Source organism: Diabrotica undecimpunctata, chromosome 5 (assembly GCF_040954645.1).
Source record: "Diabrotica undecimpunctata isolate CICGRU chromosome 5, icDiaUnde3, whole genome shotgun sequence".
Lineage (NCBI taxonomy): Eukaryota > Metazoa > Arthropoda > Insecta > Coleoptera > Chrysomelidae > Diabrotica > Diabrotica undecimpunctata.
Genome location: NC_092807.1, coordinates 45672814 through 45691216, shown reverse-complemented (window position 1 = coordinate 45691216; position 18403 = coordinate 45672814). Strand labels below are relative to the sequence as shown.

Genomic DNA, 18403 nt, shown 5'->3' with positions numbered 1-18403 from the left:
GGCAAGCCTACGTAATTATTGAATTCATTTTAATTTCCTGGACTTCTACATAACAATTTACAATTAAAAGTAGAATCAGCTGTCATTGTGCTGGGCAGCATTAATCCATCTTGACTTTGCACTTGAACGCGACTGACTGTGAAGAGACTCATGAATAATATAATTAAAGCAACGATAATCAATAAAATATACAAAGAAGAGAATATCTTGATCCCGCGTATACCGATGATTCCAAAGAACGTAGCATTTGATTGTTTACAATTTCCTGTGCGTTTGTCTTTTGTAGTGACACTAAACAAATCACAAAACCAAGCATTGGAAGTCATGGACAATTATTCGCGCGTTATAAAACCGTCATCGTTGAATATTTATGCAATGCAAAAAAATAAAAATATTGGCTATCAGAACGTAATAAATTGATTAAAATCAACAGTTAATTGATTCAATTTTTTCATACATAACATGTTTTAGTATCTTTTTTTTTGTTTTTTTTTTCCTGTTAATTTTTTATGACACATTATTTATTTCCAAGGCGGTACGAAATGTGCCGGGTCCGCTAAGTATTATTATGAAAATTATTATTAAACTCACTAGGCTTCCTAGTGCAAACCGCGTCGATTATCATTGCGCTGAGATTACAAAATTTTCTCTGACGTCTTCTTAAGGGGGTCCAGGGTCTTAGTCTTCTGAGTCTCCAGACATACTACACTAAATACTAATCACTGCACTACTGTACTGCTACTGGAGAGAACAAACAGTTCATTTATACCGTCAATGATGACGTGGTTTTAGTAGAGAATGGCGTGAAGATTTAAAGAGCGAAACAACTGTTTTTTTTATGAGAGGTTTCCATGTCGACGATAACCTGAAACTCTCTTTTATTAAGAAAAAGTTATTCTACTATTTGTTTGGACTGTATAAAGTCGAGGTCAGTCTGCACAAGGAATTTCATAGACACTATGTTGTTCATTTGGATTGTTGTCTTTGTTTAATAGGACAAGAGATGAAAGTTTTTGTTGTCGATAAATATTGTCTTTATTCCTTTTGATTTAAGGATTTTGTCGGTTTTATTAGTGAGACCTTTTATGTAAGGAAAAAATCTGTTATATGATGACCGTCTGTGTCTTTGTGTTGAGATTAAGTGAACGATTTATGTCTGTAGATGCTCCTATTGATGTGATTTTTGCGGTAAACATTTTGAATAAGGACTTGTTTTAAAGTAGAGAGTTTAGCTGGTTTACTTGCATCATCGCAAAGGCGTATTGATCTGGGGACAAGGGTATTAATGACTGAATAAATTTGTGGAGGTGAATGTTGATAGTTGGCAGGCAAGTAACAATTGGTATGAAACTGGTTCAGATGGGTTTGAAAATACACTAAAGCATCCTTGCATGGGATCAAATGACGAATGTATCGAAAACTTATCGTATGCAACATGTAGGTTTGAGAATTGATGTGGATAACGCTCGGATATCGAAGTCTTGCACAAAGTTATTGGCAATTACTAAAGATAGTAGAGAGCCCATTGAAGTACCATTTATTTGTCTGTTAAATTGATTTTGAAAGATGAAATAAGGGTTGGACATAAAATGTTTAATGAGAGATAAGTGGTCTTGATGGACACTATATTTGGTTTCCAGAATGTTAAGGGTTTTGTCTATAGAAATGTTTGTAAAGTGTGAAACGATGTCGAAACTTACTAGAATATCTGACGGTAACATAGGGTATTGTTTAAGAAGTTCGATAAAATAAAAAACAATTTTGACGAAGAATGAGGCATTGTCGGTTAGAGGTTGTAGTGTATTGACCAAGAACTTTGCAATGCTTGTGTAGGGCAGTTACATGCACTGACAATGGGAGGTAACGGAATATAGGGTTTGTGAATTTTGGGTAGGACATATATTCTAGGTTTGCTGGAAGACTTTTCACGATTAATTAAAGTTTGTTTTCTATCAACAGGAAGAGAGGTCTTATTGATTATGACTATTGTTGTTTTCTCTAAATACGTTGTTAGATTATTGGGAATTCGTTTGTAGTTCGGAGTATTAATCAGAGTGGAGAGTTTATTAATGTAAGAAAAAGTGTTTAGGGTGACGGTGGAATTTCCTTGTCGGCGAAAAAAATGACTAGGTTTGGATTTGACTAAAGTTATTTTAGGGCTTTTTTCTCGGGTTAGCTAGTGTTTGGAGTAGAAGGCTTTGCGTTACTAAGAACTATAGCGATGTATTGTCTAAATATTTTAGCATCTTTGGATGGTAAATTGATGATGGCTTCTTCAGTTTGACAGATGATTATCACAATTGGAATGTGACTAGGAGTAACAGAGTAATTGAAACCTTTTGATAAAGCTTGAGTGGCAATGGTGGAAATAGGGATATCAGAAATGTTGTGAACCACTTTGGTGGATGTCAAAGTTGTAGGTTTTCGACAATAGCATGCGCTTGTTTGGATTCGAAATTATAGTCTCGGTAGTCTTTACGGAATATCAAATCGCAAAGAAGACGATTATTACGCAGCAGCAGATTGCTATAGGATTTAGTGAGCTAATAAAATTCCTTCCCATAGAGGCGAATAAAGTGTTTAGTAAGATTTCCGCGGTTAGTACAATTAAACCTAAAATTAATTAAGACTAATGTAATTAAAAAAATTAATAATAAAATCGCCAGGCTGTCGGGTTAAACCACGTCGATTATCACTGCGCTTCAAATCAGACCCTCTTCAGGGCTTGCGGGGTCTTACTCTCCTGAGCCCCCTATTTTGTTTTTTCCCGTATGATACCCTTATTTCCACCAATGCCACTTAAGCTTAAGCAACATATTTTAATTACTCTGTTATCCCCTACTACTATAAAGTCTCTTACTCCAAACCTAAGCCCTAAAGAACTTCAGTCAAATCCATATTTAGTCATTCTTCCCGCCAATAAAGGTAATTCCACCGTCATTCTAGACACTTATTCTCCTTACATTAACAAACTCTACATTATCATTAATACCCAAGACTACAAACCAATTCCTAATAATCCAACAACATATCTAGGGAAAACAACAAAAGCAATTATCAATAAAAACCTCAAATACATGAACTACCTAAAATTTATAAATTCGATATTCCTTTACGTCTTATTGTCAGTGCATACAACTGCCCTACAATAACGATTATTGGCCAGGTACTTTGCCAAAACTCTACAACCTCTTCAGCGAATATATCTCATCCTTCGTCAAAAATTGTTTTCATTTTATCGAACTTTTTAAACAATACCCTATTTCACCGTCAGACATGTGTGATACGCTTGTTTAGTTACGTTACGTTACTTACTATTGTTCGCGTTATAATATGCTCCACAAGGAAAATGAAATTCCTGTAGTTGGCTGAATATCATCAATCACAAAAATTTATTTAAAATCCTATATAAAAGGTATATAATTTAAAATCTCTTTCAAAGTAGAACTTTTTCGGACTAAAAAGCAAATCATCAGTATTTTTATCACTAAATATCTGGGTAAAAACCCTTTAGATAGTACAAAATTTAATATGTCTTACATTTTATTTAGAATTATGTTGTGATGTTTGAGTATTTCTCAGATAACCTACATTGCAAGACTCTCACTAGGGGTTGCTGCTGAGCCTTAGAAGATGTCTGAATAAGTTCTAGATGGCTAGATAAATGGATTCAGACATCGTCTGTGGATCAGCAGCAACCCCTAGTGAGAGTCTTATATTGCCATGTAGGTTATCTGAGAAATACTCAAACATCACAACATAATTTTGAATAAAATGTAAGACATATTTTATATCATCTAAAGGGTTTCTACCCAGGTAATTAGTAGCTTAGCTCATATGCACCGAGTAACAAAACACTGATGATGGGCTTTTAGTTCGAAAACGTTCTGTGATTTAACCCGAAAGGGATTTTAAATTATATAACTTTTATACAGGATTTTAAATAAGTTTTTTTTAATAATATGCTTTTATGTTCGTCAGTAGGTTAGCTCTTTTTTTCCCAAGGCTTCAAGTGCAGCTCCCTTTAGTGATTCTAATGTAGTTTTCATGTGCTGTGATTGTAAGAGCTGTTTTCGTAATTCTCGGTTGAGATTTAATTATTTTTAATGATCTGATCCACATTCTATAGCCCTGTATACTCAGGTCTCTTGCATTTTCACTTCAGATATCTGCCTAACTATAATTTAATCTATAACTGATTTTAATTGTGTTGTGTAGTAATGCCAAGTATATTTAAGGTCCCTTAAGCTAGCGGGGCCACATGAGCGGAATCCAATTTAACCTACGTAATATTTTTTCACCCATTTTTCACTAATTTATTACCACCCTAATAATTTTTCACCACCAAACCAACCTTAAGGGGAGCGATTCTGCTGGCTTAAGATTCAAGCTAGCAGAATTCAAAAAAAAACTTTTTGTTGATGGCATATTTTTTCACCCATTTTTCACTAATTTATTACCACCCTAATAATTTTTCACCACCAAACCCCCCTTAATGGGAACGATTCTGCTGGCTTAAGGTTCAAGCTAGCAGAATTCAGAAAAAAAACTTTTTGTTGATGGCATATTTTTTCACTAATTTTTCACTAATTTATTACCACCCTAATAATTTTTCACCACCAAACCACCCTTAATGGGAGCGATTCTGCTGGCTTAAGGTTTAAGCTAGCAGAATTCAAAAAAAAACTTTTTGTTGATGGCATATTTTTTCACCCATTTTTCACTAATTTATTACCACCCTAATATTTTTTCACCATCAAACCACCCTTAAGGGGAGCGATTCTGCTGGCTTACGGTTCAAGCTAGTATAATTTAAAAAAATATTTATGATATACCACAGTGTTCTGCTAGGTTTTTACGAATTTATTACAACTTTAGTAATTTTTCACCCCTTACTACCCCTTTAACAAAAATTAAATAAATTTGTTTTTTCGAAAATACTTTAATACATTTACACGGTGTGTGTGTGTGTGTGCGAGTGTGTGTGTGTGAAAAACACTTCTGTTGTAATAATTGGTATATTTAATTAAAAATTACTACTTACCTATTACTTATTAATTACTTACTAAAAGTACTACAAATTTCACTGAAGATGGACTGATAAGTTCGAAAACATTTTGAACTTAAACCCCTTAGGATTTTTAAAATTTAATTAAATATACCAATCACAACAGTGTTTTACTTCAATGTTCGAGTTTTTTAACTATATGATATACAGCCAACTCACGGGAATGATCCCTTTTTAAGTTGTAAAATTTTGTAAAAAAATAGGCATTGTACAAAACAACAATATTGCAATTTTTAGCATATAAAAAAGTTGGTGAAGTTGGTGTTTGTGTAAATTCCTGCATTTAAAGATGTAAACTACTTTCCTTATTTGAATTTCTAGTATTTATGGGAATTATCTTCCACACTGACACATACGGATTTCAAGATTGGAGGGTTATTGGAAAACAGATCCACTATTCAACTTAAAATCATTTTTGCAGAACATCGGAAGAGATCTTTTTCTTATAATTTTAAGGTGCTTAATCTTCATCCATAATCCAATGGGACCGAATGTTATTCCTGAAGATCGGTTTTATAGAATAAGAATAGTTTTAGACTTTTTAATAATAAAATGACTGCTCTGCGTTATCCAGCAAAAGAAATATCGCTAGATGAATCGATGGTACCGTGGAAAGTTAGACTTAGTTTTAAACAATATACTAAACAAAAGACATAAAAGACGATATCAAGGTTAGAATTAATTCGTAAATTAATTTTTAAAAAAGCAAAGAAAGACGGAATATCGCACGCGAACATTTACCTATAAATAATTGCTAATAAATCGGACAAACGCGAAACGAAAACGAAAAGATGCAGAGTATGTCCTATCCTAAAAATAAGAAAAACCCCAATTTATGAGTGTGTGGATTGTGCCGAGAAACCAGATCTCTCCGTGGGCGATTCTTTCAAACATTTCCATAAACAAAATAAATAAGTTAATATTTTTTTGTAATAACCTTTAATTTTTTCCTATATTCAACTGACAATGAATGAAAAATCGACAAAGAATTAAAATACAAATATCTTTAAATTTTTAAAATGCTGCCAATATAAATTTATTTTACTACGCAAATAATCTATATCAGCTATTCTGACCAACCGGTAATTTCGGTCTCATTTGAATATACCTACTTAAAATATATATATATCCTAAAATGTTTTCCAATATAAATTCTTTATGTTATACACCTAATCTTAAAATTATGTTTTGACCAATCGTTAATACTCTTCTTATTTAAATAATATTAAAATATTAAATACCTAAATTATTTTTCAAATTTTCATCTACCTAATGAATACAAATCTTTTAACAATAGGTGCGCACGGTCCCGACGACCCTCCTTTACAATCAGATAAATAATGTAATAGACGTAATAAAATTATTTCAATTTGAATATTTCTTACCTGGTAATTTATTCTGTGAAATATAAAAATTCCATTGTATTTACTAAAACTCATCTTGATTTCAGTTATTTTATATTCATAAAAGGGACTAACGATTCGATTTCGCTTAGCCATGTAATACAACTCGAATCAGAGTCAATTTTTTAAAACAGGTAAAATTTATAGTTTTTGGAATAAAGTGTTTTCATATTTTTAATATTTAAACATTGAAAAAATAAATATTAGTTAGTATAGAATAACATTTGAAAATGTTTTTCAATTAGGGTAGTTGAGAAAAACATGACTAGGCTGGTAAAAATATAGTAAAATTCTAGCAGAGCACTCTTGTGTTTTCAAAAAAAAATTTTTATTCATCTAGCGTCAATGTGTATCTTTTTGTATGTTTCCCATTAACTGAGGCTTAGGGGGTCAAAAATTATAAGGGTGGATCAAATTTAGTAAAAACCAGGCAAGCAATTTATATTTTCAGTTACAAGTAGAATACAGTAAAATTATAAAAATAGATTTTTTATCACCTTAAATTTTAACGTAGTAGAATTATTGACTCCTCATAGAGGGTAGTTGAAGGGTGAAAAATTACTAGGATGGTAATGTCTTAGTACAAATCTAGCATAATACTGTAGTATCTTATATTTCCGAAAAGATTTGCTTTGCATTCAACCAGCGTAAATGTGTAGATGGTGGAATTGGTGAAGTTGGTTAATATTTAGTAAAAACTAACCAGAGAGTTTCTTATTTTATTTATAAATAGTATTTAGTAAAATTATAAAACAAAACTTTTTCACCATTAATTTAAACGTAGCAGAACTATTGACTTCCACTAAGGGTTAGTCGAGGGATAAAAAATTACTAAGTTGGTAATAAATTCGTAAAAACTTTGTGGTATATCATAAATAATTTTTTTTAATTACGCTGGCTCGAATATTAAGCTAGCAGGAATGTTTCCAAATAACATTGGTTTAGAGATGGAAACTTATCAGGGTAAAAATACTTTTTTATGTCAGTTATAAGTAGAGGATAGTGAAATTGTAAAAAAAGATTTTTTTCACGTTAAATTTTAACCTAACAGAATTATTGACTTATCACAAGGGGTAGTTTAGGTGTGAAAAATTACTAGGGTGGTAATAAATTAGTAAAAACTTAGCAGTTCTTATTTATTGCTTATTTTGCTGGTTTAAATATTCAGCTAGTAGGAAAGTTTTTGAATAGGTTTATGGGAGCAAAATTATCAGGATGGTCAAAGTTTAGTATAAACTTAACAAAACACTTCTTTATTTCAGTTATAAGTAGTGGACAGTAAATTTGAAAAAAAAATTTCTCCTTAAATTTTAATCTAACACAATTATTGACTTTTCACAAGGGGTAGTTAAAGGGTGAAAAATTACTAGGATGGCAATAAATTCGTAAAAACCTAGCAAAACACTGTGGTATATTATAAATATGTTTTTTTAATTCTGCTAGCTTGAACCGCAAGCCAGCAGAATGGCTCCCCTTAAGGGTGGTTTAATGGTGAAACAATACTAGGGTGGTAATAAATTAGTGAAAAATGGGTGAAAAAATATGCCATCAACAAAAAGTTTTTTTTTAATTCTGCCATCTTGAACCTTAAGCCAGAAGAACCGCTCCCATTAAGAGTGGTTTGGTGGTGAAAAATTATTAGGGTGGTAATAAATTAGTGAAAAATGTGTGAAAAAATATGCCATCAACAAAAAGTATTTTTTTTGAATTCTGCTAGCTTGAACCTTAAGCCAGCAGATTCGCTCCCATTAAGGGGGATTTGGTGATGAAAAATTATTAGGGTGGTAATAAATTAGTGAAAAATGGGTGAAAAAATATGCCATCAACAAAAAGTTTTTTTTTTGAATTCTGCTAGCTTAAACCTTAAGCCAGCAGAATCACTCCCATTAAGGGTGGTTTGGTGGTGAAAAATTATTAGGGTGGTAATAAATTAGTGAAAAATTGGTGAAAAAATATGCCATCAACAAAAAGTTTTTTTTTTGAATTCTGCTAGCTTGAACCTTAAGCCAGCAGAATCGCTCCCCTTAAGGTTGGTTTGGTGGTGAAAAATTATTAGGGTGGTAATAAATTAGTGAAAAATTGGTGAAAAAATATGCCACTAACAAAAAGATTTTTTATTTTATTATTCTGCTAGCTTGAACCTTAAGCCAGCAGAATCGCTCCCATTAAGGGTGGTTTGGTGGTGAAAAAATATTAGGGTGGTAATAAATTAGTGAAAAAAGGGTGAAAAAATATGCCATTAACAAAAAGTTTCTTTTTTGAATTCTGCTAGCTTGAATCTTAAGCCAGCAGAATCGCTCCCCTTAAGGTTGGTTTGGTGGTGAAAAATTATTAGGGTGGTAATAAATTAGTGAAAAATGGGTGAAAATATATTACGTAGGTTAAATTGGATTCCGCTCATGTGTCCCCGCTAGCTTAAGGGTTCTGTATATTTATGTATATTTTTATGAGGATAAGATCCATTTATGATTTTTAGGTCAAATTGTGCACATAGTCTATTTCTGTTATTATTTGTAACTTCTTTGCCAAAGTTACCTATTACTGGATTATTCTGTCTTCTTTCAGTTCTTGCATTCAAGTCGCCCATCATATGATTTCTCGCCTATTGTCTTTGTTTGAGAGTACTTCTTTCAGTTGTTGGTAGAATATATATTTTCTTGTATTGATGTATCTTCATTGTAGATAGCATTATGTATACCTCTTTTTAAATTAATAAAATTCTTAAAAATAATATAAAACTTATTTATGTACTAACTGTCGTAACGAAACACTCCCTATAACACCAAATACTCATCTTTAAAAAAATTTCTACTTAATTTTCGTAAAAAAGTAGGTTAAAGGCATAAATATACAGAATTTTCCGTCTAACAAATTATAAGTGTCCTTCTTTTAAATCATTGACGGCTCACTTACTCCGAATTTTCAGTACATTTAGCCCATTATTTGCCTGTAAAATATTGTCAAGAGGTGTTTTATAAAACCCAATCACAGGATATATTTCGTTAAAGTTAGACACGTTTCACAGTATTGTCGATGAGTCGAACTTTATTTTTCGGATTGAAGTTATGAGAGCAAGGAACTCTAGGACATTGTTTAAAAGTGGAAATGTAAGATTTAATTTGACAATATTAAAGAAAAAGTTATTTTAATGAAACATAACGCACGAGATGATGCTGTTTATTATATAAGGTATACATAGTGTAAATAAAAGAAACAAATTAATTATTTTTTTTATTTAAACACAAAACCAGATCAACCGCGCAGGGTTATTAGTGTATACAACAAACACAAGAAATACTACGATAGAATTGTATAAGTTAATGTATTTTAAATAGGTTAATAACTTGGTTTCTTATGTTTGAAGGAGTCTCCAGGACAGCATTTATTTTTGAGTAAATTTCATTTAATTTTGTACCTAATTTTTCCCAATGATTTTGCAATGTATTATAGTCAGAATCCAGAAATCTAGGCAGTAAATTCTTGGAAGTAATAGTGATGGTTCATTGCTATTGTAGGTCTTCCAATGGCGTACGAAAAATATCATAAGCAGTTACGACAAAGCTACTTGTATTAAATAAATATGTATCTATTTATAATTATGTTAATTTTAATATGATTATTGTTGACATTTGGGTTATTATATATATTAATATAATATACATGGTGTTTGGTAACGAATGGCCATAACTTAATCTTAGATTCCTGAGATTAAAATAGGCCGATTTAAACTAACTTATTTTAGTACGAAAGTTGATAATAACCAAAATAAAGGGGGTCAAAGTTAAACTTTTATTTTTAAATATTTTGTGATAGGCATGGGATAACAACACGAAACTTGGTAAGCTGGAGTTTTTTGGGACGAGAAATCAAAATTCGCCACTAAAAATGATGAAGGACTCCACATACATCTTTCAGTGCTCGTTTAATACGTTCAATTTTTTTTATCTCCCACTCGACATACTTTTAGAATCAAAACTTTTATTCTCTTAATATTTTTACTTAGAAAAGATATAATACATCGCTGTACAACCCATTACTTTTTATTATTGTTTTATAAATTGAGTATTGAGTTGTTTTGCTATCGAAGTAAACAGTGGTGTGATGACGATGAGTAGAATACTATTTTGCTGACGTCACGTTGCCCAGTAACCGTCGATTCTATTCGTCGTTGCTACGCAACGTGACGTCAGCAGAATAGTATTCTACTCATCGTGGCCCCACCGCAGGACATGACTCACATATCGATTAGATTATCTAAGCAGTGAACACTTATTTTACTGTTGTGAGTAATATGGAAAGTGAAAGCAGTAAAAGTAAACGACGTCCAAATTTTTCGATGGGAGAAAAAACTATTATATTCAATGTGTATTGTGGACTCCGTGAAAGGAATAAAAGTATGTCGGTCAACGATGTCGTTACCCTGTGTAGTGATTTGACTAAAGTTTCGACGAGAAGTGTATACAGAATTGTAAACAATTTTAAACAAAGTGAAGGCAAATTGAAATTGAATGATGGATCTGTTGAAACCATTGAAACCAGAGGTAGAAAACGCATTCAGCTTGAAGATCATGCCAAATATGCTATTCGGAGGAAATTCCATGCTTTCTTTTTTCGGAACGAAATCCCAACCTTAAAGAAAGTTGAAGTTGAAATAAATTCCTATAATTCAATACCCAAAATATCACGACTTGTTTTATTGCGAACATTAGAACAAATGAACATTAAATATATATAAAAAGAAGCAGGAAGTGTTCTTTTAGAAAAAGATGAAATTGTTTTGTGGCGGAGAAATTACTTACAAAAAATCCGAGAGTATCGTCGTGAAGGACGAAAAGTATACTATTTAGATGAAACTTGGCTAAATCAAGGTCATACTGTCTCAAAGGTGTGGCAAGATTTGGAAATTAAAAGTCGTCGACAAGCCTTCATTGAATAGCTTTCATTAAGATTAAAAACACCAGTGGGTAAAGGACGGAGGCTCATAATAACACATATAGGCAGCGATTAGGGTTTTATGGACAACGGCTTGTTACTATTCGAATCCAAGAAAACCAACGATTACCATGAGGAAATGGACGCTCAAAGATTCGAATGTTGGTTTTCAAATATTCTACCAAGCCTTGAAGCAAATTCTGTCGTTGTTATGGACAATGCGTCATACCACAGTCGACGGTTGGAGCCATCACCAACGACTGTCTGGCGAAAAGGTGAAATAATCAACTGGCTCTCTCAAAAAAAAATGCCATTCAATGACAACATGTTGAAAGTACAATTATTAAACCTCGCGAGGATACATATACCCGTTTTCAAGAAATATGCAGTCGATGAAATGGCTCGTGCAAACAACATAATTGTACATCGCCTCTCTCCTTATCATTGTGAGCTGAACCCTATCGAGCTTATATGGACTCAAATAAAAAACCAAGTGGCAAGGGAAAACTTGAGTTTTAAAATGGAGGAGGTGAAGTGCTTGTTAGCTACTGCCATACAAAATGTCACACCTGAGTCTTGGAAAAATTGTATAAGACACACTATAATAGAAGAAGATAGAATGTGGGACTTAGACACAAGAGTGGACATTTCGGTTGAACCATTAATTATCAATGTAAATAATAGTGATCGCGATAGCTCTTCATCAGCCGACGAGTCGTCTTCATACGATGATGGAGGTCGAACCAATTTATTAAGATTACTTTCGTATGTAAGTAAGTTTGTTTTGTTAACCTAGTTTTCAAACTAAAATACATTTTGTACCAATATACTTTGCTTTAAAAAAAAATGAATACTTCTTATATACAGGGATGAGTGCCTTAAGAACCGACAAAATAACGCAAAAGATAGAAAACATAATACGTTGTAAAATAAAAAGAGATGAAAGTAGTAGAAGTGAGAAATTATCGATATAAACCTACAATTTACTTTACATTACATTAGAATTATCGAAAATTTCCCAGCTTTAGACGTTAGCTAATGAGCTGGTTGACTTCAGTCATAGTAATACGTATCACGTAATGTAAGTAAAAACAGTTTAAGTAGGAGTATTTTTTTATCCAAAATTAAAGTATTGATCAATAATAAACTATGATTTGAGACGTCGCATACACTCTTCTCAATACAGAATTATTAAAGCTTGGTACTCTGTATTCGTTAACACAGAATTAATTATCAAATTACTACTAATTAAACTGTTTATTTACATTTGCTTTGTTGCCTTTAATTAGTTTTTACTTCATGCGAAATTTAAAAAATGTTAATGTTCGACGTCATACTTGTAATATTATGACTGAAGTCAACTAGCTCATAAGCTAACGTCTAAAGGTGGGAAACTATCGATAGTCCTAATATAATGTAATGTAAATTAGAGGTTACTATCGATAGTTTCCCACCTTTACTACTTTCATCTCTTTTTATTTCACAACGTATTATGTTTTCTATCTTTTGCGTTATTTTGTCGGTTCTTAAGGCACTCATCACTGTATATTAGGTATATTCGATTCGATTTATTTTATTTAATTATAATATATATGTGTGAGTGTTTATATATGTTCACTAAAAGTAAAAGTTCACTTTATGTAATCGGCAGGTTCAGAATTGGATTTTCATAATTATGTATTAGTATATTTAAAATATAAATAAGTAATTCCAATGAAAAGAAACCTTTCATTGAAATAACAGCAGGGTAAATCTCTCTACCTGCCTTTTTGATAATTAATTTTTGTAACAAACAAAAAATGTCATTAACAAAAATTATAGTTTGTCATTAAATGTTATAGAAAGTTTGTTTGTCTCGTATGTTTTGTACAAAATTATGGAATTTGAAAGTGTTTTTTTGTGATAAGAAGTATACACTTCAAAGTTAAATATAAGTCTCATATCATATTATATTAAGATTAATTTTTAAAAGTCACTGCAACAGTGTGAACGATACGCTACTGAATGCTAAGCTAGGAAGTCAATGAGCAATTTATTTCTCTCTATATTATGACAACGTTGATCTACTATTCCTTTCTACCGGTCCTACAATGCGATGTTGTCATGTATGACTTTTACAAAGAAAATTATCGTACTTTAGATGTTTTTTATATATAAGTATTGTATATAAATATAATATTATACATAAATATTGATGTTACTAAATACATTTTATTATATACCTTAACAAATGAAAAACGCACATTAATATGATAATTTTGCTTCATGTCAATGATTAAATGATAAATTGCTAGAATATCTATCATTACAAACTGGCAGCGATGTTGTTGGTTTATCGCATTCACAGTTCGGAGAATTTACTGCCTACAAATTTGATTCTCAAGTATAGTACGGTGGATTTTAACCAGGATTTTAACCAGGAACCAGGATCGGCGTACGGGTATGTTTAAACTTTTGCAGTATGGTTTGAGCTAATTCGACTTTTGTTTGCCAGTTGATCTGGTTTTTAATTTCCGAAAATACCTGTATGTGAAGGCACCCAAATAAACGCCGCTTCCTTTCCCAATGATCGGAAAGCTTTGTAGTTCCTTTTTTATAGTCTGTATTGATGCTTATCGTAATCGAGGACGTCCTCCAACAAGGTAGTCAGATGACATCAAGCGCGTTCAGCACAACTGGATTCAGGGTGCTCAAGATAGAATGCATTGGAATTATTTACGGGAGGCCTATGTCCAACAGTGGACTCAAAATGGCTGATAAAGATGATGAAAATAGGGTTGTTGGTATATATTTGTTTCAATTCCAGTAATGAATTTCTATGCATTAGGGCTTCCAAAAGTCAGTAGTTAATGGGTGGATTGTTCATGGGGGATTCTTTTTCTTTGAGTACCGTGGCTACGTTTTAGGCGTGTGTAACTTCCATGATGATTTGCCGATATCGTTCTCGATCTTGCGCGGCATGTAATAATTCATCTGCTGATAAGCCAGTCCATTGACGAAGGTTTCGGAGCCATGAGTATTTCTTCCTACCAATTCCTCTTTTTCCGTCGATCTTTCCGTTGAGTATCAACTGCATATTCCTGTATCTGCTTTCTCTTATTATATGCCCCAGATACTCGAGTTTTCTCTTTTTTATCATCTTCATTAAGTCGCCTTCACCTTGACCTACTCTATTCAAGACTTCTCTGTTTGAAATGTGTTGAACCCATGATATTTTGAGCATTCTACGATATAACCACATCTCGAAGGCTTCTAATTTGTATATTATGTTAACCTTCATAATCCAGGTTTCACATTCATACAGTAATACAGGATACATATAACATTTTAGGAACTTAATTCCCAGCTGTAAGTTCAGCTGAGAATTGCTCAGAATAGATATAAGTTTCATAAATGCTCCTCTTACAATTTCTATATGAGTTTTAATTTCTTCATCCGGATTTAGTGTTTTGTTTATTCAACATCCTAGGTATTTAAATTGGTTAACTTTTGTTATGGGGGATAGTTTGCATTTATATTTAGCGATACATTGAGTTGATTCCTATCGAAAGTTGTGAGCTTTATTCTTTCTATGAGGAGTGTAGAGTTTTTAGCCTTTTTGTTAGGAACAAGACCAAGGTTGCAGATGTGGAAGAATACAGGATGCTGTTTCTGGAATGATATCTTTGCAATATAGTTCAAGGATGGCTGCTGTTATTTTATATGTGCGGGAGGTTCTTCATTTAGAATTAGCAGACTACTAACCGGACTAGTTTTAAAAACACCCAGTCCTAATCTCAAAGCTGTATATTGAATACTGTTTAGTTTTTTGAAGTGGCTTTACATGCAGCATCGTAACATATACAACCATAATCGATCTATTCTAATGAGCGATTTGTAAATCCTAATTAATACGTTATGATCAGCACCCGAAATTTTGTTGGATAATATTTTGAGAATATTTAATCTCTTTTGGCAGAAAAGCTGTAGTTTATTTATCTGCGAAGTCCATTTTAAAGTTCTCTCAAAAGTTAGACCTAGAAAATTTATTTCTTGTATTGTGTTTTTTTCAGTTGAAAAAACAAATCCCGTTTTTATCGTTCAATTATAAAGCCAACTTTGTATAATTTTAGTTGTGGTCATTACATTATTTGATTAACTATAAATGACAATGTCATCTGCGTGAAGACTAGCTTTAATGGGTGCTTTAATTACATCCATAATACTATTAAAAGCGATTAAGAATAAAGTTGGGCTAAGAATCGAACCTTGAGTGATTCCATTGTCTAATATCTTAGATGAGCTTGTAACACCCTTTATTCTAACTTGAGTTGAGCCATTTTTTAAAACGTTTTTTTTATAAATGCGAGTATGTGACGTTGAATTCCAGTATCTTTCAATGTTTGCAGAATACAGTGCCTCCATGCTCTATCGTAGGCTTGGGTTATATCGAAAAAGATTGCTATTAGTTTTTGGTTATTTGCAAAAGCTTCATTTCTGTAATGCAACGAGATTTTCTAATGTGGATCTACCTTTTCAAAAATTATTATTTTTTAAGTACCATATAAGGCGGAGGTTTAAAATTTTTTATAGGATCTTGCACATGCAACATGTAAGAAAGATAGGTCGGTAAGAGGTAGGGATGTCTTTTGGTTTGTTAGGCTTAATAATGGGAATGATTATTGCTTGAGACCAGAGGTCTGGAAATTCATGCTTTGGGAAACATATATTAAATAAATCTAACAGAATTAATTTGGCTTCGAATGGTAAGTTATTTAAATGAAGACTGGTAGAATATCATCTAGTCCTGCAATTGTGTTTTTTTATATTTGAGAGAAAAAACCAACTCATAATAGCAGCATTTAAGGGGCTGTCAGAGTTATTAATGGGGATCGTAAAATATTCTATGTTTTCTTGTATGTTAGGGATTCATAAGAAATATTTTTGTTGCTAGAATTTTGTTGATAGACATCAGCTAAAGGTTCTGCGAATGAATTTTTGTAAGTAATTAATTTATTATTGTGCGTTAAGGTGTTTATATATCTAAAATAATTGGATCCTTTAAGTTTACGAATTTCAGTCCAGATAACTTCGGAGGGTATTGAAAAATTGATAGATGATACGTACTCTCTCTAGGTATCTCCCAGCTACTATTGTAGCTCTGAGCTTTTTAAAATCCAGTAAATTTTCATTAGTATTATGTTTTTTAAGTTAATTAAAAGCATGGTTGCTAAAAGACAGAGCACGTGCTTTTTCATTGTTCCACCAAGGCAGTCGAGGTCTTATTAATAGGTCGACGTAATATTAGAGTTTATATCATCACTTGGACAACTTAAACTCAACAGTTTTCAATGTCGACTTAATAAGATGACCAGTTTACAGTCTTTAATTTGCAGGATTGATAGATTGGAAAATTAGGAGATTAAATTTCATTTGATATGCAGATAGAAAAGTGATCACTGTCAGATAACGATTTTAAAGTATTCCACGTGGGAAACGTTGATGAGGATTGACTACATAACGATAAATCTATAGCGGAAAAAGAGCCGTTACAAGAGTTATGTCTGGTAGGTTCCCCTGTATTAAGTAATAGTAAATCAGAAGAGTCAATGAGATGTTTCATTAAACCTGTGCTCCAACAAACATACAAAAAATTTAAACAGTCTTTTCTGTAATAGGGCACTCATTCCTTTCTGTCCACAGAGTATTTGGGATGATAGAGAAAACATTAAAAAAAATCAACACAATTGTGACAAAAGAAGAATATCATGAAATATTTAAGAAATATGCTACGATTAAGTTAATTGGATGTGATTGGCTATCGTTGGACTGAAAACAAGAAGCGAAAAGTTTTATGAAAACAACGGCTCAACTTCATTTTAAAATTTCCATCTGCCGACGAATAGTTCTTCGGAAAATTAAATTGGAAAACATCGTTGTGAAAGGAGAGATGGCTTACAACCTTGACACTGGTGCAGAGAGGAAAATTTGTAAGACCAACTGCGCTATTGGACAGATCAACCCAAAAGAAATTCGTATTGGCGTGACCCTAAAAGAAGAAAAGGTTAAGGACGTAGCAAAATTGCTTGAAAAATATTTTGGAGTAAATTGGAGGAAGAACGGTACTTTGCAGTGGTACAAAAACATAATGCAAGCAGAACCTGAAATATCGGCTGAATGTGACGATTCATGTGAGTGTGAAAATAAAAATATTTTACTTCGAATATTTTACTTTATATATTTTTAGTTAAATTGCTTTGTAGGTAGGTACTAATGAAACTTGAATAAAAGATTAAGATAGCATTTTATATAGTGTACTTGCTCTTATTATTTTTCTATTGGTAATATACATACCCAATGCGAAAGGGAGGAACCAGCGAGTTCAAGATTGAACATATATAATCTCTTCCTTTCTGATGGCTTTATATGTTATATAAAGGTCATCGTATGTGCAGAGAGCAATAACGAGGACTAATAGAGTGGCTCCCAAGATATCTAAATCTTACATCACCTAATTTTTTCTCTGGGGTTACTTAAAATCAAAAGTTTTCATCTATACACAAAATTTACAATATTTAACATATATAATTAGATTGGAAATTCGTAATATAACTCAGAAATGATACATAATGTTCCAGAAGATTGTCGTCGTTGGTTCAGTTACTACTAAAATATAGGTGGGTGGCAATTTGCATATTTAATTTAAGCAAAGAGCAATTTTTTGTCCAATAAACGTCTTTTTCTCTGTTTTCAGACACCAAAATTTATTTTGCATTAAACAAATTACATACATACTTCTTGCAGTGTAAATTCCAAAATTTTATATTTTTTTACCACCCTTTATAAATAACTATGTTATTGTTTATATCTCCAAATAGAGAATTAAATAAGCAACGGTCCCTATTTTTATTAAAAAAATCATCAATTACGTCATCACACCCAGATGAAGAACGTCACTGGTATGATATATATGCCAAAAAATCACAATTTAAAAATCGAACTATTTCGTAATTTGGCTCCA

At 32.1% G+C, this 18403-nt stretch overlaps 1 protein-coding gene across 1 annotated transcript in view; it reads left to right on the top strand.

Annotated features, from left to right (window-relative positions):
• Positions 1 to 18403, top strand: part of Osi23 (DUF1676 domain-containing protein Osi23) — a 206592-nt gene that overhangs the window by 51419 nt on the left and 136770 nt on the right. The gene's annotated exons all lie outside the window — the stretch shown is intronic.